At 37.5% G+C, this 22,782-nt stretch overlaps 2 pseudogenes; one reads left to right on the top strand and one right to left on the bottom strand.

The window, feature by feature from the left end:
• Positions 1 to 592: 592 nt before the first annotated feature.
• LOC105745622 (olfactory receptor 5V1-like) lies at positions 593 to 13,535 on the bottom strand (annotated as a pseudogene).
• Positions 13,536 to 16,334: 2,799 nt separating this feature from the next.
• LOC111762901 (large ribosomal subunit protein mL39 pseudogene) lies at positions 16,335 to 20,545 on the top strand (annotated as a pseudogene).
• Positions 20,546 to 22,782: the final 2,237 nt, after the last annotated feature.

Below are 22,782 nucleotides of genomic sequence, written 5' to 3'. Positions count from 1 at the left end.
TGACTGCAGCTGCTAAATCGAGCCATTTATTACAGACAAAGGGGTGGAAATCCTCATGGAAACCACCTAAGTCTCCTCAGTTCTAGTGTTGCTGCTGGCAATCTTTACACAAACACCTCTTCATGAAGGTTATCCTCAGAGTCAGCATCACTGCTTTGTTCCTGAGGGTGTATATTAGGGGGTCCAGTACTGAGGTGACTGCACTGTAGATGATGGCCACCACATGGTCCTAAGTCATGAAGGAGGCTGAGGTAAGACAAATGTAGGTGAAGCCCACAGGCCCATAGAAGAGGCCCACCACCACGAAGTGGCAGGCACAAATGACAGAGCCTTGTGGAGGCACACTGCAGGACTGGCTCTTGAGCAGAAGGAAGCCAATAATGTAAACATAGGAGAGGAGGGTCAGAAGGAAAGCTCCCATGGCTACGCTGCCCATGACAATGGAAAGAAGCCATTGCTTGAGCAGCGTGTCACCACAGGCAAGTTCCAAGCGGAGCTTGACATCGCAGAAGAAGTGATTGAATTTCTGAAAGCCACAGTTCAGGTGGGCAGTCATGACTGAATGCATCAGAGCATAAAGGAAGCTGGTGAGTCAGGCCACAGCTGCCAGCAGAGCACACACCTGGGGGTTCATGATGAAGGTGTAGTGGAGTGGATAGCAGATGGCCATAAAATGGTCAAAGCTCACAATGGCCAGCAAGATGAACTCTGTGCTTCCCAGGAAGTGGAGGAAGTACAGCTGAGCAACATAGTCGAGGAAGATAAGAAATGGCATTGAGAGGAGGTTAAAGAGGACTTTGGGAAAGGTCACTGAAGAATAGCAGATATCCGGACAAGGAAGATTGCCCTTAAAAAAATGCATTGGGAAGTGGAGCTTTGGCTCCAAGATAAAAATCACTAAAATACTCCATTTCCAAGCAAGTTTACCAGGTAAATGATGAAATAAATAAAAAAGAAGAGAGGCTACAGCTCCTGAACACTGGTCAGGCCAAGTGAAAGAAATTCATTCACTGTAGTGATGTTCTTCATTGCTTTCAAGGAGCAAATTACACAGTAATGATGTGTTAACTTCTTGATTTTTAAATTTTACACTGTGGGGGTTAAGTGAAGCAAATCCACCATTTGAAGGAACCGAGCATTGAGCTACAATGTGAAGATGGGTTAGCAATGGTAGAGATAAATTTGATTACAACAAAATTAAGGAAAACTGACACTTGGTAAATTTTGAACAAGTAAAATGATAATACACTAATAGGATCATCATATTGTGAAGATATCAGAGATGCATAAAGGGCACTTTTTAAAAGAAGGAAAGGAGGAAATGAGTATAACCTTATACATGGCATTAGAGTAAGGGCTGAGACAAATTTAAAATATGCAAACAGGATAGTTGTTCATGTTGTGATGCAGGTCTGGCAGGAACATGGGTTTCTCCACTTGGCCATGTCTCCTAGGTACACAAAATAGCAGGCAATTTACAAATCTCCCCCAACAATGGAAAAAACTAAAAGACATGAATCACAACAAACTTCATACACAGTTTACATAGGAGAAAAAGCACCCAAAGTTAAAATGGAGTCCCAAGATTGCTGCATTGTGATGGGGTTATGGTTGTAGTTGGATACAATTCAAAATGGGGAAAGTTTCCAAGGGTAGGAGAACATTGAAAACAGAAAAATGTTTCAGTTCTGGAAGGAGATTGCCTCATAGTGAATGAGAGTTTTTCTAGGGAGGAGCAAAAAAGAGCAAGACACAACAGATGGCCTGAGTGAAATAGAGTGAAAAAGCATGGCATATGTAAGGAGAAGAAAGAAAGTCTGCTCTTTGCAAGAGATTAATCATCACCACATCAATGGAAGAGGGAGCCCTTGACGTGAGGAATTGGTAAAGCTACGCTGACAATTCCACACACACATCCACTAATACTCCTCTGCTAACAATTCTTCTAGACTATCACATTCCAGTGTAAGCCTCTAATAAAATAGTTTCCAAATCTGACAGAAATAAAGAAGAAATAGTGAAACCCACAATTGTAATGAGAAGTTTTAACATATCTCTCTCAATAGCTGAGAGAAGAATGGCCAAAAAGTCAGTCAATATTTAGAAAATTTGAACAATACAATTTACAAATTTAACATTTCTGCATTTTTTATTTTACATATATAGGACATGGAAATCAACGAGAAAAGAATTTACATTATTTTCAGTGCACATTTACAAAATCAAGCATATATTGACTCTTACAAAAAATTTCCAAAATCTTCAAAAGATTGAGCCATTCAAAGAATGTTCTTTGACCAGAATGGAATTACAAAATAATAAAAATAAATAAATCTAATAACATACATAATATTTGAAATTAAGGATTACAGCCTAAATAGTTCATAGGTAAACGGAGAACTCAAAGAAGAAATTAGAGGAGGGTGATTTGAGAGTCTGCATCTGGTCTCCCACTGTTGCATAAGCCACCTTTCCTTCCTAGCCTGCTTGGTGTCTGTCTAATCAGGGGCACTGAGCAAACAAGGCAGTGAGGACCACCCCAGCCCCTCTTCAGTTTGGCACACAGGGTGGGGTTGGAGTTCTTGTGAGGACTCTGGTGGTGGTGGGCTCCTGGCCACTGAGCTAAGACATCTGGCAACCCTGGCTCTGCAGCTGCCAGAGTGCTTTAGTCAGTCAAATGGTGTCTCTTACCTCTAGCATCCAGGATCCCTAAAGGTGGTGTGCTATGAAGAAAAACAGTCTCTGGTCTCTGTGTGTGTTGTGTGTGTTTGTGTTATTCTCTTCCTCAGCAGTGCATTAGTTCCTGCCAAAGTTGAAAGCAGCATTTTGCTACGGTTGGTTTTTAGGCTTGAAAGGAATAAGGGCGGGGGGCAGCCATGCCTGAGGAAGTGTTGCTGAGCTTCGTTGCTTAGTTCTTGGTTTCTGCACGTAACTAAATTGGGAAATAGCCAAAGCTTGGAAGTGAAAGGGCAAGTAATTTCCTGGGTTGCATCATTAAATATTGGGAACAATTCAGATGTGAACCTATGACTAGTAAGAGAGTGATTCACCATTGGAAGGAAGTCTGGCTTCAACATGCCTTAGAAGGTGAGCAGAAATGGCAACCTCTTTACAGGCTTTTTTGGTGTATGATTAGTCACTGCATTAAAGGGGGATGTGCCATTGGATAAAAGCACAGTTGGTGAAAAGAAGAAGTTAGAAAATATTTTGAACTGAATAATACAGATATCAAATATTTTGCCATTCAGCTAAAGCTGTGAACAGAGGAAAATTGTTGGACATAAATTGATGTTAGAAGAGATGCTGAAAATTTGTAACTGAATAAACTTGTATTTCACAAAGACTGAATGATTAAATAAATCAATAAAACTGAAAACTGAAATTTAAAGCTCCTTACCAACTTTAATTCAAATGTATCTTTATAGCCATTCCCTAACATATACCCTCAAATTCAGGAAACGATTCATGCTTCTTTCCCTCACCTAGCAAAAAAGAAACCACTCTCTACTTATTCCTCTCTATCTTTGCAGTGAAAAACACATGCACACACTTGTCTGTCTCTAAATCATGAATACTCAATGCCAGTGTGCCCTTGAAGGGGCCAAGCAATCACATACTCCCTTCTCCTCTTTCTTTGCAAACCACTAACTATCTTTGCAGTCTTCATTCTGAGTTAACAACTTGGTTTCCTCCATACTGAAATAGTAGGGACAGTCAGAAGAGAACTTCTACAATTCTCCTTCCAGTATCTACACACATTTTGTAATGGTGCCCAAAGACTGTGTCTTTCCTGTATTTGCAACAGTGTAATCCTTGCTACTCCTGATGAGTATCCACCATTTGTGCCAGTGCACATTCCTTCTCATTTCCCTGAGAACATTGCTCCAGTTATTCTCTCCTCCCCCTCTTACGTCATGAATTGTCCCCTCTGCTATCTGTCTATACCTGCTGTTTGTGATTCTTTACCTTCCATTCTCCTAAATCTACACTAACTGGGTTTTCCCTTTACTTGTCCATTACAATTTATTTTATAAAAATGAACAATAACACTCACAATGTCAAGTCAAAAGATGAACTCTCAGTTCTCATTTTACTTGACCTTTCGAAACCATGTAACAAGATCAATAACTCTCCACCTTGCGATGCTTTCATCACTCGATTTCCAGAACATTATTGGCTTCTCTTTTTCCTCCTGTCTCACCAGCTCCTCCTTCCATCTCCATTGCTCATTTTTCTTTATCTACTCAGGTCTTATTAATGGAGTTCCACAGGGCTCAGTCTTCAATCTTTTCTCTTTTCTGCTTCTTTCCCTTGCCTAGCTCCATTAATCTAATGGTTTTTCATACAATCTATTCTCTGAAGACTCCCATATTTTTATTAATAGTTGGAAAATCCTTCTTGAGTTCCTGAATATCTAACAGCCTCTGCAATATTTTACTAGAATGTATATTAAGCACACAAAACTGAAACACCAATATTTTACATAAACCTCATGGATTCTAATCTAACTGCTAAATGACATCTCTATCCTCTTAAGCCAAAAAACCAAAATTCTTGCCTGACTCTGCTCATTTTCTCACAAAATTGAATTGGCAAATTCTATTGTCTCTAGCCTCAACATGTGCAGAATCTAACCATTTCTTAGTATCTCTTCTACTAGTCTTCTCCAAGCCAAATCATAACTTATTGGGGTTGTTGGAATAATTTTATCTCTGTTCTTTTCCAATGAACACTATTCTTATGACAGCATCCATAATGAATCTGTGAAATGTCTATTCAATACTCTGAGCGCTCTAATGGTTCTCATCTTATTCAGTGTAAGGATTCAAAGTAAATACAGTAACTTATGTGATCCTGTGATTGTGGCCTATATTTAGTTTCTGCATCTATTTCTACTGTGGCCCTTGACAGTTCAATCATACTGGTCTTTATGCTGTCCCTAGAACCCATTAGTCTCACTCCATCTCAATATCTGTGCACCACAGTCTACTCTGCCTGGAACACACTTCTCTTTCACTAGCTCCAAATCCCTTTTAGCTCTTGTCCCAAGGACCAGCTCCTCAGTGTGGACTCCATATTTCTCTAAATTAAATTACAAACAAAACTTTAAAAAGCACCCTGTCATCCTTCCCTGCTTGTTTTGTTTTAGTAGCACCTATCTTAATCTGGTATGTGTGGTTTTGCTTACATATATTTTCTTTTATCTCCCACTTAAATGTAACCTCCAGAAAGGAAAAAGTATTTTTTGCTTTATTCAGTACTGCACTCTCAGCACTTGAAAGAGTGCCAGGCACATAGTAGGTGCTATGTATATATTTATTAAATGAACTAATGGATTGTTGTCACCTGTTAAATACTTGTCAACTTTGAAAACTACAGTCATGATGTGAGATTTGTCATTTTTAGGCACCTCAATCTATAATCTAAATGCTAAACTCACAAAGAGCTCCCACACATTTATCAGAGTGCACTATAGGAAAGAAAGTGAGCAATGTATATTTGTAGTTTAAGTAAATGGTTTTTAGCCATATAGACCCAATAGCTTTAGCAAATCATTTTTTGGCATGGACTGTTCTTCATGTCATTAATGATTTTTAATAATCTCTCAGCATCAGTGGGTAGTATTTAAAATTTAAGTAATTTTATGATTGGTGATGGAAAACATAAGGCTAGGAGCTTCATTCCGTGGAAATGGATAGAGAAGAAATATCCAAAATGGAGTTGTTGATAGTGGTGGGTAGAGGATTAATCTCAGGAATCATAAACATAAGTGAAGGACTTTACAAGTGGTACATACATTGAGAAGTAGGGATATATGTGGACGTAAGCCAGTACAGAACTGTGGTTCTGAAATGTTTTCTTTCTTTTTTTCTGCATAATAGAACCATGACTCTTCCACTAAAAAATAATAATCTTGCAATTTAATGTAATTCTTTTGCATTAGATGCGATATGTTATCTGATACTCAAAATGAGCCTGACACTTTTATGAGTACTAATTTTGGCATGCATTTAAAAGTTATTCCTCCCACTTTCTTCTGCCCTTAATATTTTCTCTCTCTCCCTCTCTCTGTCTTCCACTCGCTATCTCCTCTTCTCACCATTAAACAGACTTATCCAGACATTTAATTATAACACACAACTATACTCAATCCCTCAGAGAGCCTACCCTGAAACAAAAGAAATAAAATAAAAGAAATGTATAAATAAATTATGAAATTCAAAGCTTTTCTAGCTAACGACTTCTGTAGAGTGCTCTTGCTGTCTCACCCTGCAGTCTCCACAGTCTAAATGCGAAGACGTTCCCCAGTTACTTTCACTCACACATTTTAATCATTTCAACCCTTTCCATCAGAAAACTCTTCCTCTGCTTTTTTCATTCTCAGATTCAAATTACCCTGCATTTCTTTGTTTGTACATACCTTGGAATGAAAATAATCTTTCACTCAAAAGAATATCCCCAAATCAGGAATCAAATGTATTTAATGTCTCCAAGAATAAAATTATCCAGAGATAATTTTCTCTATTAAGAGAGAGTTCTAGCTGCTCAAAGCATCTTATATTCACTTTTATTACAAACGGCTTATATCTAAGTGGAAGATCAAATCTTAGCAGATCTCATTTCTTATTCTAGAGCAGGAACAGTCTAATCCCTCTATAGACCTGCCCTGATGCTGCGTGGGCATTAAAGTCTTGAGATTTTCTCTCCAAGGCTTTACTCACACCAAATTTCTCTTCCCATAAATATCTATTTCTTTTCTTTTCTTTTTTTTTCATGTGTTTATGAGGCACTGCATTGACTTTCCAGCTCTGCAGGGAAAGTGGCTGTTCCTGTTAATAACTTTAGTTACAAATGAAATAACTACTTAACCAACTGGTTTTCATATAATTGTGATTTCTGACTCCTCTAAGCACTCGATTATAGTTCTAACTCACTCCTTTTACTCCTCTCAACTTCAGACTCCTTTCATTTTAAATTTTGTGAAACAATACTAAACAATACCATGCAATGAAAACAGAGGAAGACTCTGCTAAATTTCATAGTACACAATATATTTCTAAAAGATCTGATAGGTGGGTCAGTTAGAGCAGACTTGTAAAGAATTTATGGAGAAAGTTCTTACTTGCCCGAATTCTAACTGAAGAGAGGCAGTACAAAAGATTTTACCATTCACTCTTATCTACTATTATGACTTTTACCAATGAAAGATAAAGTGTGAAATCTATGTGAAAGTTAAGGAAAAATATTCCTGTTCAAAATTAATTGGGACATAATGCTGAAAATGTTGGTTGAGGCAGATTAGCAGGCCGTTTTCCAAAACAATGCACTCAGAATTTACTCCTAGGGGGAGCCATTCAAATGTTCGAATTAGCAACAGTACTGTAGGGAGATTTATCTAGGGAATAGGCCAAAATTAAAAAGGAAATGGCAGAAAAGGTAGTTTGGAATAATTGATGAAGTCTAGTCTTAAAGTTTAAGAATATGGAGATTCATGGGAAAATACAACTAAGGTAACATATAGACTATAGCTAACAGTAATAGTGAATATTTTTACAGCAATGGCAAAGGGTGCTAAGGGTCGATAATAGGGGGGTAAAAGGGGGATGAGATTGTTTTCTTTTGGAGTAATGAAAATGTTCTGAAAAGGATTGGGCTGATGATAGCATAACTCCATGATGAAACTGAGAGCCATTGAGTTTACACTTTGGATGGATTGTTCAAGGCAGGGGACTGTATGACACAGTGAACCCCATGGGGAATGATGGACTGTGGTTATGAGAACAAATATGAGAATATTCTCTCATGAACTATAACAGTCATACAATATTAGTACATGGTGTGAATAATAAGCTGGTTTGTGGGAAAATACACTAAATATTAGCTATTAACTATTTTACCTATAGACTACAGAGAGTAGTAATATTATGCTGATGTTTTCATCAATGTGTCAAATGTGTCACAGCAATGCAAGGTGTTGGTGGTGGAGAGATGTATGGGAATCCTGATTGGTATTTATGTATGTTTGTTCTTTCCAAGTTTAAATTTTTAAAAAATCTTACCTTAGAAAATAAAGTGACGTGAGGAAATACAAATAAAATAAAGACATCCAGAAACTGGTCAAACAATATTCTCATGACTGGAGGAAATTATATCCTCAACTACCTTGAGACTTCTCAAATCTAAATTAATAATATAAGCTATAGTTACTGATAATTAGAGACCCTGGGAAAGCACAAGCCTTTTGACTCCACACAATTAGCATTTTTGAAAAGTACTGCTGCCCAATAAAGCACCATCTCAAGATCACAAGGAGGTTTCTAAACCTCGTGACAGTCAACTGTTAGAAGAGGGGTTTTGAAAACCAGTACTTTATAATTTTGTTTAATATTACTTTATCTTTCTCTATCTCTCTGTCTTTCTGTGTGTGTCTGTCTTCCCTTTTCTTTCTGTCCAGATCATCTGCTCCAATGTTCGAAAAGAGCTAGTCATAATAAAATATTTGCATGTAAAAATATATATGCACAATGTAGAGGTAAGCTCATCATATATTCAGTTAATGCTCACAGAATCAAATTAACTTTTCCACTTTTTATTTAGAAATCATTAAAAAATACAGAAACACTTGAGAATAAGAATAGTGCAAAGAACATACATATACCATTCACCCAAAAGCATCTATTATTAACATTTTGACCTATTGACCTTATCACTGAAATTAAATTTTAATTCTCAGAGCTTTTTAGTAATGTTGTCAAGAAGCAATCAGATAATATCAGGAAGATGGAAATTTTTCTAAAATTACTTATTCTTTCACAGAAAAATAAAACTTTCATTTCAAGAGAAGTGAAATTAGCAGTTTGCTTCTCTTTCTTCCACACCTTTCAGAGCATTTCTGATGTCTTTATTCCTTAAAGTGTAAATTATGAGGTTTAGCATAGGGGTGACAACACTGTACAGTACTGAGATCAGCCGGGTTTTTGACAAGGAGTAAGAGGAGATGGGCCGTACACACATGAATATGGAGCTGACATAGTAGAGGAGGACAATGACCGGGTGGGTTGCACACGTGGATAAAGGTTTCCATCTCCCCTCTGAGGAGAAGTTCCTCAAGATGGTGGAGATAACATAGAGGTAGGAAAATAGGATGCCCAGGGAGGGAGCCCATTTGATGAAGACTCCAATGAAGAGTAAGACAAATTCATTGACAGAAGTGTACCCACAGGACCGAACCAGCAGAGGGGGGATGTCGCAGACTAAGTAATTAAACTGGTTGTTTCCACAGAAGGGTAGACAGAATGTCAGCTGTGTACCACTGAGTTGAGCAAACCACTAACCCAGCAGGAGGCTGCTAAATGGCTGTACAGGGCTCTGTTCATTATAACCGAATAACTTAAGGGTTTGCAGATTGCAATGTGGCGATCGTATGCCATTGCAGTCAGCAAAAGACTCTCTTCTCCCACAAAGAAAAGGAATGCAACAAGGTGCGTCACACAACCCCATAAGAGATGCTTTTCTTCTCTGACAGGAGATGTGCCATCATCTGGGGCACGTTGGTGGTGGTGTAGGAGATGTCCAGGAAGGTTAAATTCCTGAGGAAAAATTAAATAGGAATATGTAGTCAAAGATCAGCCAAGGTCACCAGAATAATGAAGATACTTCCTTCCAGTGTGCAGAGATAGATCCCAAGGAATATGGTGAAGAGTAAAAATTGCAAATCATTTAGCTTGGAGAATCCCAAGATGATGAATTCCAGCAGAACAGTTTGGTTTTCTCTTTCCGTGCTTCCTCTTGGGACTTGAGAAAGAAGCCGCGCAAATTACAGTATTCATGTGCTGCTCCAGCAGAAATCTACAAAACATGAAAATATAACTTTTATAGATAAAATAATTATTGTCTATGTCAGAATAAACAATAAGGTACATGGAATCCATGACAAATCATGGTGGCACCCACCAATCATCACATAACAACCACATATCAACAACTACTATAGGATTCATCTCTCATGAAGCATTACCAGCAACTTTATAGGGAAAGGTAAAGTATTTAAAAGTAGTTTATGGACAATTTATGAAGGTGGTGAGTGGCAGACCCCTTTCCTCATGCGGCAGAGTGTCTTGGAGATGGTTGGTGAAGACCACGATCAGATAGTTTGTGTAATTATATCCCCAAGACATAATTGGGGATATGATTATAATAACATGTAATGATAAATAAAAAAATAAACATAAATATATTTTTACTTTATTTTTTAAATTTTATTTAATTTTTAAAGAAGCTTTAGATTACATAAATGCTACATAAAAAACATAGATGATTCCCAAGTGCCTCCCTTCCTCCCCTTGCCCTACACAAACCCTCCCACATGAACAGCATCCACCATTGGTGTGGTACATTTTTTACAATTGATGAATACATATTGAAGCATTGCTACTAATCATGGGCTATAGTTTATGTTATAGTTTCTACTCTGTCCTGCACAATTTTGTAGATTATGAGAAAACATACAAAGACCTGTATCCATCATTGCATTGTCATGCAGAACAACTCAATGTCCTGTAAATGCCACCATATTACACCTATTCTTCCCTCTCCCATTCCTCAGAACCTCTGGTAGCCACTGTCTTTAAATCAGTGATAAAATTCTTCCATTATTGGAATAATAATGTGTATAATAGAATAATAAGTCTATAGTAGAATAATAATACGTTTACTTTAGTCCATTTTTCATTCCCTAATCTTGAGGATCTGGAGATGGTGATGCCCATCCTAATTCCAACTGAGAGGGTCCCAGATCCTATGAGGCAGATGGATGAATCTATCCCACTTACAGCTGGAGACACTCTCCATTCCCTGGGATGGCCATTGTCCATCATCATCTCTTCCCTAGATGTCCCGTGTGAGTTCAATGAACTGTAGACCAGGTGGTGCAAATTCAGGGCTCAACCAGCACATGGATAAACCAAAGGTCCAAGTCACTGGGACACACACGTAATAAGTACAGTGCCAGTCATAGGTGCAAACAACAGGGGCAAAAGAGCCATGCATAGAGTGAATACAAAGGGGTGCAACCTGGCACACTGGGGGGCATAAATTCCAAAGTAGAGCCCACTGACAGGGCACTGAACCCCTGAGCTGTCCACCCTACCTGCAGTGTCCGGATGCCTCCAGAGCCCTGAGGAGCTCCATTATTTGAGGCACTGTTCACTGTGGCAGTCAGTGAGATCTTGCTGGGATGTACATAAGCATAACGTCTGGAAAAATCTACCAATGTACTTCAAAATCTGCCAGCCACAAAAACTCACATGTAGCTACCATTTCCCACCTTTGGTCAAGAGCTCCCTCCAGACACACTACCAGTTGTTGCCTAGCCACAGTCCCTTGGTGCCAGGGGGGCTCATCCAAGGGACCATGATCCACACGGGGTGGGGGGGTGGGGTCAGTGAATCCAAATGCTGAGTTTGGTGCTGAGAGAGGCCACATTCAATCAAACAAGAGACCATCAGAAGGCAACTCCCAGGATACATAGCTCTAGGGCAAGCTTCAACCCTATGAGAAAAGGTCCACAAGCACAGTCATCAACATCAAGTGTCTGGGGCAATGGTCTGTCTTCCTTCACCAGGCACTGCTCTGCACTTGGGGGATTCCCACCATACCACTACAGAATGGAGCAGGACTCTCCAGGATGGAAACCCAATACTCCCGTGGTTATGGTGTGGGTCTCCACCCACTAAGACAACACCCCATGAGCACAAGAACACATTCATATGCCCCAGGTGATGACCTTCCCATGCATCCCTCTGCCACCGACACCCCACCCCAGTGATCCTCCCTGGTCACAGCTGTGACCCCCACCCCACAATCCAAAACCTCTTCCAAAATGAAGCCAATGAAACAGCCAAGTAAAATTAATAGAAAATGAAAGAATAATTATAGTTTTTTAAACAACAAATAAAATTCAATTTTTAAAAAATTTTAAATTAAAATTTTTTATACATTTTTGTCTTTTGACACTGCATCACTGTAAAATCTGTTGTCTTTTATGTACAGCAACATTTTCTTCTGTATATTCCCCCAGTGACTTATTTCTTTCATTTTATCTTCAAAGAAATTGTAGGTTACAGAAAAGTCACAGAGAGATTATAGGGGATTCCCATATAGCCGGTGCCCTCTCTTTCTCCCCGCTCTTCCCTCTTAATAACATTTTACATGCAGATGGTACATGTGTTACAATTGATGTACAAATACTGAAGCATTGCTACTAACAAAAGTCAATATTTTACATTACACTAGGGTTTACACTTAAATAGGTTTTCACAGAATTTAAAATGGCCTGTATCCATTATTGCAAGAACATGTAGAACAATTCTAATGCCCCCAAAATATCCTAAGTTACATCTATTCTATTCTTTCCTCCCCCTCCACTTTGAACGTATGGTAACCACTAAGTTTCAGATTTTGAAGAGTAAGATTCATAGTTAATTTCAATAATATTGCAGGCTTGACATATTGGTCAGTTTTGTTTTATTCTATTTCATTCTATTTCTATGTTCTTAAGGGATTCTTGTCCCTCTAATTGAGAACATAGCAGGACTCCACAGAATGGGAGTTTAATATTTTTCAAATATTTTCTTCTTTATTGAGTGCATCTCCACCCACTGATATAACACACTATGACAAGATGAATACTTACATAGTCCATAGAAGTCTGTCCCCGGTGCTCCCTGTCATGCATACAACCCCACACCCAACACTTGGCACCAGTAACCCTCCCCTGCCATATTTGACAAAAAAACATTCCCACAATTGTGGTTTTAACCACAGTAGTAGTTTTAAAGATGACAGAGGAGGAAGGGAGTATGCGATACCATAGCCCTTGATAAATTTCATAAAATCAATGTTATGGAGGCTAGCTAGGATTTCCTGGAAGAGATTCCTATAATCCCTGGCTCTAAGATTTAGAAATAAGGACAGTATCGAAGGAGTTGATCACTGAAATTACTCCCTAGTGGACAGAACAGCTAAGAATAGAAAAATTAACAACTTTTATGCCTAAGGTTTGGTGAAAAGAAAAAAAAACACATCAAATATTTTGTCACATTTTAGCCTCAAATAGCCTGTCCACAAGCTGCAATCTTCCTCTTCTCTAGGATGAAAATAGGTTTATATCAGCTCTGATCAAAGGGCAGTGATCATCTAGAGCAATGTTTAAATAGTTATATAGGGTTATATCTTGACGCAGTCAGGAATGGAAAGAGTACAGAGATCAATAGCAATCCCTAGGTAAAGAGTAGAATGTTTAGATATCTTATGTTTCCCAACATGGTATAACATCATGATACTCTTTTGCATTAACCAGAGCAGGTAATTTTAAATTCAGCCCTGTCTCTATTTTTATTTTTTTTAAATTTTAATTGATTTTTTTGAAGATACATAGATCACAAAACATGTTACTTTAAAAAAATATAAGAGGTTCCCATATACCCCACATCCCACTCACCCACTCCTCCCACATCAACAACTTCTTTCATCATTGTGGCACTTTCATTGCATGTGCTGATTACATTGGAGCACTGCTGCACTGCATGGATTATAGTTTACATTGTAGTTTACACTCTCCCACAGTACTTTCAGTGGGTTATGGCAGGATGTATAATGCCCAGCATCTGTCCCTGCAATACCATTTAGGACTACTCCAGGTCCTGAAAATACCCCCATCTCACATCTCTTCTTCCCTCTCCCTGTCCTCAGCAACTACCATGGCCACTTTCTCCACATCAATGCTACAATTTCTTCCTCTCTATCTTTAAAAGTTGCTGTCACCAAGAGTCACCTTAGACTCTGAACAATGGTCATAAGGTCAGTAAATGGGTGTTTTTTGAGTATCTTTCACTAGTGCTTAACTGTGTACTTCTGAACTCCTATGAAGCATCTCCTTGCCCAATCAAGAGTGTGGGGATGACTAAGATCAAATAAATACTCTGACTCACTATACCTCACTAATCAATTCTGTCAAAAATATTTATCAACTTCCAACTGTACTAATATGGACTATTGGCTGCAGAGAAAACAGCCAAAACACACTTTTAAGTTCAGCCAGACCCAATCCCATTGTTAGATAATCACCACAATTATTCTCATGAAAATGGGAAAATAGTTGCATCTTTTTGTTTATAAACATCAAGTTCATCTGTTGTCAATGACGTTTCTCCCTTCCTAAATCCAGAATACTTAAAGCACATTAAGACTAATTTTTCTGGTTGTAGAGTATTTGGAAATGGACATTTGAAAAAATTAAATCAATAAGTAGAAGCTAGCATCTTATTTAAATAAAGGTTTTCAATTGTTCTATTTTTTTATACTTTTTAAAGTGAATAGATCACAAAGAATATTATATTAAAAAATGTAACAAAAAACATAAAAACATAAAAGGTTCCCATATATCCTGCTCCCTACCCCCTCACCCCATCATTTTGTAAATTGTAGTTTTTGAAGTTATATACATCACCAAAAATGTTACATTAAAAAATATAAAACAGGTTGCTTGTTCTTTTATAGAAACTTGCCAAGGTTCACTGGATGCTTTTGCATATAAACTGGCATAAATTTATTTGCATACTTGCTCTAAATGGAGATAACTGTACATAACTTTGTATCCTGCACCATATTATGATATTTCTCTTGTCATTAAAATTTTTCTGTATAAGGTTTTTATGGCTATATAGAGATCCATTAAATGGATCTCTATATTCTTGGCATATATTCTTTTTTCAATTTTTCTATTATGACAATGATGAACATTCAATTACATAAATATTTCTGTACATCTTTTATTATTTTCTGAAAGTACATTCTTAGGAAGTGTTTGCAGATACGAACATGTTTAAATCTTTGATATGTTTTTAAACTGCTATTTTTTAAAATTATTTATTTATTATTTTTTTTAATTACATTAAAAAAAAATATGAGGTCCCATTCAACCCCACTGCCCCCGCCCCCCACTCCCCCCACAGCAACACTCTCTCCCATCATCATGACACATCCATTGCACCTGGTAAGTTCATCTCTGAGCATCACTGCACCCCATAGTCAATGGTCCACATCATAGCCCAGACTCTCTCATGTTCCATCCAGTGGGCCCTGGGGGGATCTACAGTGTCCCGTAATTGTCCGTGAAGCACTATCCAGGACAACTCCACGTCCCGAAAACGCCTCCACATCTCATCTCTTCCTCCCGTTCCCCACACCCAGCAGCCACCATGGCTACCGTTCCCACACCCATTCCACATTTTCTCTGTGGACATTGGATTGGTTGTGTCCATTGCACACCTATGTCAAGTGAGGGCTTAGATTCCACATGGGTACTGGATACACTCCTCCCACTTCTAGTTGTAGACACTCTAGGCTCCATGTTGTGGTGGTTGACCTTCTTCAACTCCATGTTAGCTGAGTGGAGTAAGTCCAATAAATCAAAGTGTAGGAGCTGAAGTCTGTGAGGCTCTGGGCCTGGGTGTCATATTATCAGTCCAGAGATTCAAATCCCCTACATATATCTTAAACCCAGCACCAACTACAATTCCAATAAAGTAGCATGCAAGTCTTGTGAAACTGCTATTTTTTGATGTTCTGAAAGGGGTAAATTAATATAAAGGAGACAATCTTTGATGTTCAGAAACAGTATGATACAAATGAGAGAGCCCCTTTCATAACAGTAAAATCAGGTGTTCTGGGTATTATTACCAGTTCTATCACCCACTAGTTGTTCAAACATGGGAAGATTATTTAAATTTTCTGAACTGATCCATAGGTAAAATCATAAGAATTGACTATCTCCAAAATTCTAGAAATATCTTTAGATTTTATGCCATAAAAATAACAGTAGTTTGACTAATTACCCACACTGATGGATTACTGTGATAAAGAAACACACAAAAATTAATTAATTTCTCACCAATGGTTTTGACAATGTGGTATGACAATGAATGAACCAAGTGAATTAAATTCTTCAGTAACAGTTGTAGAATATTACAACTCAGAGAGCAAATCTGAAATAAAACACCATGTAAAATAATGCTTGTGAAAGCACTGGTTTTAATAAGACCAAAGTCCATTGATATTTCCCTTTCTCAGTCTCACCAGATCCATGAAAAGTTTGAGTTATTAGGGATTAAAGTAAGGATTTATATATAATCATGCACAAACTAAACCTGAATCTTTTTAAATGAGATAGAATTTTGTCTACATGATATATTCCCATTTGTCAAAATAAGAAAAAAAAAACTGGATAGATTTTTTATTTCTTTATTTTCAAGAAAAACATCATAGTAACTAAGATGGCAATGGGTAATCTAAGGTTTATTAATACATTTTATTTGACTTTTCTTAGTAATTAATGAAGTATTTTTTCCCATGCTGGTCAAACTACTTGTTTGTTTCCATAACTCACCTCCAGACCCAGAGTTTTAGCAACAGCGGAGCAGGAAGAATTAACACAGGAAATATTGCTGGTACTGAGATTAAAACTGAGAATCCTGCTTTTCAAATAGCATATGGAGTAGGTAAAAATACATTTAATCAACATAAATCATTTTATTTCTACTTAGTTTCATGGAAGCTGTACTTTGTTTGAGTGTCATGAAAAGTAAACTCTTCATGAAGGAAATCTCTTATGAATTAATCTACTTGGCTGAATTTCATCTCAGAGGAAAACAGAATGGAAGACAATGAAATAGAAAATCCAAAAGTTGAGGCCTAGAGCTAAGGAAAGGTATAACCTGCCTTCCAGATTTTCTATCAATATTAAGGTTTTGGATCTGATCAGAATGCTTTTACACAACAATCTTTCCCATGCAGCATCCCATGCTTTGCCCTGTCTACAAATAAGAAACTGAAATTTCCGTTTGGAGAGGGGTCTGGTTATTGTTGTTGTTCGACCCAGGGGGAGTTTTTGTAGGTGTTTAGAGTAATAAAGGAAACAATTTCCATAATGGAGGACTTCCCATTATCAGTGAATTCTCTAGAAACTCTAGCATTAAACAGCTGAAATATCAGAGACCCTGCCTTAACTCTTACCACCAGTCTCTATCTTATCCCTGCACTGGAAACCAACTAAGCCAGTGCTAACCAGAGTAAGTTGGAAGGTATTCCATGCCAGGCTTCATGTTCGGGGCTGAAAATTCAAGAGTGTATCTTAGGCCGTCTTTCATGGGACTTATAGGATGGGGAACAGTAAAATCCTAGAAGTTCTAATTTGGACGAAGACTTAAAGGCAATCTTGTCCAGTCATTGAAATACCCTGTACAGTTGCTTTGCTGAGTTACGGTCCAAACTGAAATTAAACGTTTATCAATATTGGGATGGGAGCTTCAAAACCTCTAAGGACAAATTATTCTGTCTTTACAAATCCAAGGGTCAGAAAATTCTTCTTTTTTCACAACTGGCAAGAAGACCAGTCCTAGGCCCTCCACTTTCCAGCTATGAACACTAAAATCTTAGTGTGATTTGAGATTCTTTTTCAACCCCCTGAAACAGCATGTTCTACCTCTCTAAAACTCTTGGAACCCTGGCATCAGCTGGGGATGTCTGGTTATCATTGTTTTGTGCTTACATACTAGTACTGTAACCACTAACAAGCTATAAAATGCCTCCTGCCTAATGAAAATGGCAATATCTCCCTCACAGGTAATAATGAGAATTCAGTGATATAATGCATGTTAAACCTAACCACAGTGGATAGCGAATAGGAATAACAAAAAGTGGACATTGCTGTTGTTATTCCACCTATTTGATCTTAGTTCTGCCCTTTGTAACCACTGATAACGTTAGCTCCCTCCTCTACATGAACAACTTGACTTTATGAAACTGACTCTCCTAGCTAATCTATTTCTTTTCCCTATTCCATATAGAATATGTATCTGGTAACAATCACTGAGGGATAGGAAGCCAATAAGTTTTATGATCCAGTGAGATTTTACATTCTCACTGTCATGGGCTGAAAGATTCGTCCCTTCCTAAAAAGAATTCAGAACATCAACAGAGCAGATGAAAGATATTTTGGAGACTTAAACACCTTTCCAGTCGCTAAGAAGTAACACTCTGAAGGAAGCAAAGTATTGTGCAGTCACTTGGACCAGAGTCAAAACTGACAGCTTGATCATCTCCTTACATTAGCTTGATAATATCCTTTCTTCATAAGCTTTCCTTATTGCTATTCAAAGAGCATGGTTGAAGAAAATAAAAAATCTGAGAGTGAAGGTCTCAAAAAAGAAAAAAATTACTTGTCTGCAGTGGAAAAGAGAGCATGGAAGTAGGGCCTAAAATTCAAATTCCCAAGGCCTGGTATGAAGCTGTTATATGGGTACCTTGAGTGACAGATGATCACCCCTAGGGTTTCTGTACTATTTGAAACATATATGAGAGCCAGGCATCCCTAGGTGTGTGCCAGCACTCTGAGAATTAGAGAGGTAGGACACGCTGCTTTAAAAAGTTGAAACAGTGAAGTCTCAGATGAATTCTATAGTCCTTCATGATTGTTGATAAGGATCTCACCAAAAAAGAGACTGGTTTGGAGGTCCTTTCATCCATCAAACATTCCTTTTCCAATCATGTGCCATTTGACACCACCACCAAACTGCTATTGACCGGAAGGAAATAATAGTTATAAGTTTCCATTAATGAGAAAGAAAAGAAAAATTGGCTTTTGTCCCAATCAACTTACTGTACTAAAATCACTTGAAAATATTGTCTAAAAAACAGCTAGAAGAAAACCATATTTCCCTTAAATTTGAACATTTCCAAGGTCACAGAGGACAAAAGTCCAAGACTTCACTATCACTCAGAGATCTAGTCTAACCTCCCCTTCAAGTTAGATGTCTCATTTGATTGTCTGGTAGATATTTATCAATCTTTGCCTGAATACAGATGATGGAGGACAGAATCTCACATGAAGAAATTTAGAGCAGTCTTCTAAACAACATGGCATCATTTAAGGGTTTAATTTAAAAGAGTATAGAGGGGGAAATACTATTTTTAAAAGATTAATAAAAGGACTATTTGCAGGATATTCTTGAAAATAAATTCTGAAAGCAAGGCAATTCACTTGGAAGTTAATAGAGTGATGTAGTTGTGAAGTGAACACAGTTTGAGTATGGGAGAAAAAGTCAAAGAAAAGGAAAGGATATAAATGAAAAACACTGTGAAGAAAGAAATGGATAAGTCTTAGTGTCACACGTATTTTTAGGACAAAGTGAAGAGAAGAATCAAAGAAGAGCTGATGATTTAATTTTGGGTCAAGAATGTTTCAGACTGAAATGGCTAAATCTAGAGGGAAAACTAATTTGGGCAAAAGAATGAACTTTCAATGAGGCTGGTTTTGAGAGTTCATCAGTACACTGTATTAAATAAGACAATTTTTAAGTTATATACAAGACACAAGGACCAGGACTGTCACACAAAGATTGCTGAACAAGTGTTTGCTCTTGTTATTAATTTTCAGGTAGAAGTCTCCAAAGCATTTGAACATATTAAACTGGTACTCAGGAGTTGGTAATGGTTTTACCCATTAATGTTATTTGACAAAAAAGTCATATCTGGACCATGGAAATAAAGAAGACTACAGAGCATGAGATAAAGCAAAGAACCAAGGGCTAAATTTTTGTTGATATTAATATTGAAGTGATGAGTTTTCCCATGCCACAATGGAGGCAAGGACCACGGTGGTCAGGACGACCTCCCACAGTCGGGCAGCTGGAGATTTACAGCAATATCACCAGCTTCTCAGCTATCATCAACAGGATTGCTAGAAATGCAGGATGAGTTCTTCAATAAGGAGAAAGAGAGGCGGTTGTCATTAGCCCCCAGACTGAGAAGACTGAAGCTAAACAAAGACACAAACTGTCTTAGTGATGAGTAAAAACATTTCAACTCCTTACAGATGTGCCGCACATTTACCTGCATGTTACTGCAACAAGCTCATCCTAGCTCTTGTGGACGGACAGGCTTGGCATGTGTACAAGCCTTTGACAGAGCCCTGTGAGGTTAAACTCCTTACTTTCTAAGATTATGAGGCTTTGCTATGATAAAGTTATGGATAAGAGACATGATGAGTGGATGTCCACAACAGAGAATCTGCATTCCTTCACAAAAGATGCTCATGCTTTTCTTTATAAAGACATTCCATTTGAAACTCTGGAAATTGGTGCAAAAGTGGCATTAGAAACATTTCATCACAGCAGGTACAAAAGAGAAGGCATCTCAGAACCCTGAGATAATAGTCAAGCTGCACAGATTTGGTTACTGCATAGATGTGAGCAAGGGCTCTCTTGTTCTAAGATCATGTATTTATTCCAGTAGGAAGTGTCAGTGATTCATGATCTTCAAGCCACCCAGCCACGTCTTATATGAGGATTCCAGGGTCCGTCTTCACCTCTTCACTTAAGAGAACATTTTACAATATGGGATAACCTATTGGACAGATATGGTAACTGAAGAGCAAACTCAACCTATAGAGGAAAGTGCACCTACCCAGTACCTGCCTAAAATTTAAATATGCATAATCAATTAAAATTTTATATATTAAAAAATTAAGTGATAAGAAACAAAAATAAGACAACTGAAACTCACAGGTCAGGACAGAAGCCATATGAGCAATAAAAGTTGACTTCCAGGTGCCATACCTTGGAAACAAATTTACTATTCTCTTGTTCTCTGTATCTTTAATACTAAATTAAACAAGTTTAACCTAAAGAAAAGAGTAATAACTTTAAATTTCCCTATGGGAAAAAGTTAATTTTTAACACATTTATGTCTTATCCTTAATTCAATTTGTTGATAAAAATAATGGCTATATCAGTTACAGGAAGGATACATTTCAGTTATAAAAGACTCAAATCAATAATAACTTAAAAATAGATGTTTTATTTTTCTTTCAAAATATTCTAATGTTATGTGAATTTCCTCTCAATTTAAAAAAAAATTCTAGTACAGGCAGTCTGCAGTGAGTATGGCAACTCAGCTTCACAAAGTCCTTGAGAAACTGGGCTCTTTTCAGCAAATAATTCTCCACTACTCTTGCATCATGCTCTTTACCTTCATAGTCTAATGTGGCAGGAGAGCTCCAACACAAGGGAAAAAGGGGCAAAGAAGAAGGAAGTAGAAAAGATTAAAAGCAAATAAAGACATAATTATCCAGCAAGATCATTGATGATAAAATTTCTGATTGCTCTCACCAAATATCAGCCAAAAGGTATGAATAAAGGAAAATTTTCTTTATACCTTAAACTGAATATATTAGCTAAATTAAAGGTTATAAGTTAAAAGATAAAGAATTTATTAACATGTTTTTCACACAGAACTCAGGACACATTTGTTGCATTATTGAAAAACCATGGTATGGGAATTTGTCAGTAGCAAATGATATTGAAAATATTGGGACAAGCTTACTTTGCTTAGTGAGTATATTCAAGAAAACATGTGAGTGTATGTGAACATAATATTTCCAATTATGTGCCAGGAGTCTTTAGAAAATCTGTCCCACTGGGCCATTTTCCAATTCCTCACCTAAAATCACATGGCCTTCAAACATATCACTTGGTGCCTTGAGACACTATTGCATTTTTAGTAGATGACTTATGTAACTTACAACAAAAGCAGATAACAAAGAGTAAGTCATTCTCCTGTCTTTATATATTTTATTGTATGTAATAAGAAAATGTTCATATATATTGATTTGCAATATTTCTGTTTTTAAAAATAGAGGAAACCTTCTGTTAGGTGCCACAAAGATAAGGGAAATGTGGTAATTGGATGTCATGGTTATCATTTTTGGGATGGAAGAGAAAGGCAAGTTATTTTCCAGGTCCATAACCACGGATCAGAGTGTGTCCACAGACCTTGACCTTGAATTAACCTACCATTTTGTCCTCCCAATCTATAATTAGGTACTGCGGAGAATTCTAGGTAATACATAATGCAGGGAACAAGTGAAAGAAATGGATCTCACAGCAGAGTTAGAGAATATTCACTACTGGTACATTATTATTATGTGATATTACTTTGAATCTAAAATAAATAAGCTCTATTGAATGAATTTTCAGAAATATACATCTTCTTTTGGAAATGTGACCTTTCACGACCAATGTGAAGCTCATTATGCCTTGTTTTTCAGCAATTTTACCTCCTGACTCACAGACATGCTCTCCAATTCTATTCCAGTTGCAATTCTTGGTCACCATAAATTCTAATCTTTAACTCCTCACTTTCAATGATCTTATCTCCTACAGACTCTCTCTGACCACTGGAGTCAATGTGCAAGGCAAGAGGTAAGTGCTTAGGATTTAAAAAACCCTGGAAGACTGCTTTTTGACTTTGGATAAAAGGAGGAAATGGAAAGAACAAATGAGTTTATATGTAAAACACTGTTCATGTGGTGCAGCATTGCTCCAAAATGTATTCACCAGGTGCAGCGAGTGTGCCATGGAAGTGTGCTGGAAGATGTTGTTGATGTAGGAGGAGTGGGGTGAGGGGGTTGGGGGTATATAGGGACCCCATATTTTTTGAAGGTACCATGTAAAAGAAAATAAAGAAGGGAAAAAAACAAAAAAACAAAAGAAAAAACCCTGGAAACTCTCCTCAACCAACAAGTGGTTGAAACTAGTAAATAAATATCACCTTGTCTCTCAAGCAGGATAAACTTTAAATGCATGTTCTATACTGCTTCCCAGAATCCCTTTGTAAGATGAAGTTCCATTGCACACAGTGGTGATTTGCATGACAATGCACACC

Source organism: Dasypus novemcinctus, chromosome 22, assembly GCF_030445035.2.
Source record: "Dasypus novemcinctus isolate mDasNov1 chromosome 22, mDasNov1.1.hap2, whole genome shotgun sequence".
NCBI classification, from domain to species: Eukaryota; Metazoa; Chordata; class Mammalia; order Cingulata; family Dasypodidae; genus Dasypus; species Dasypus novemcinctus.
Note: the sequence above shows the minus strand (reverse complement) of the source record. Positions and strands in the feature narration are given on the sequence as shown.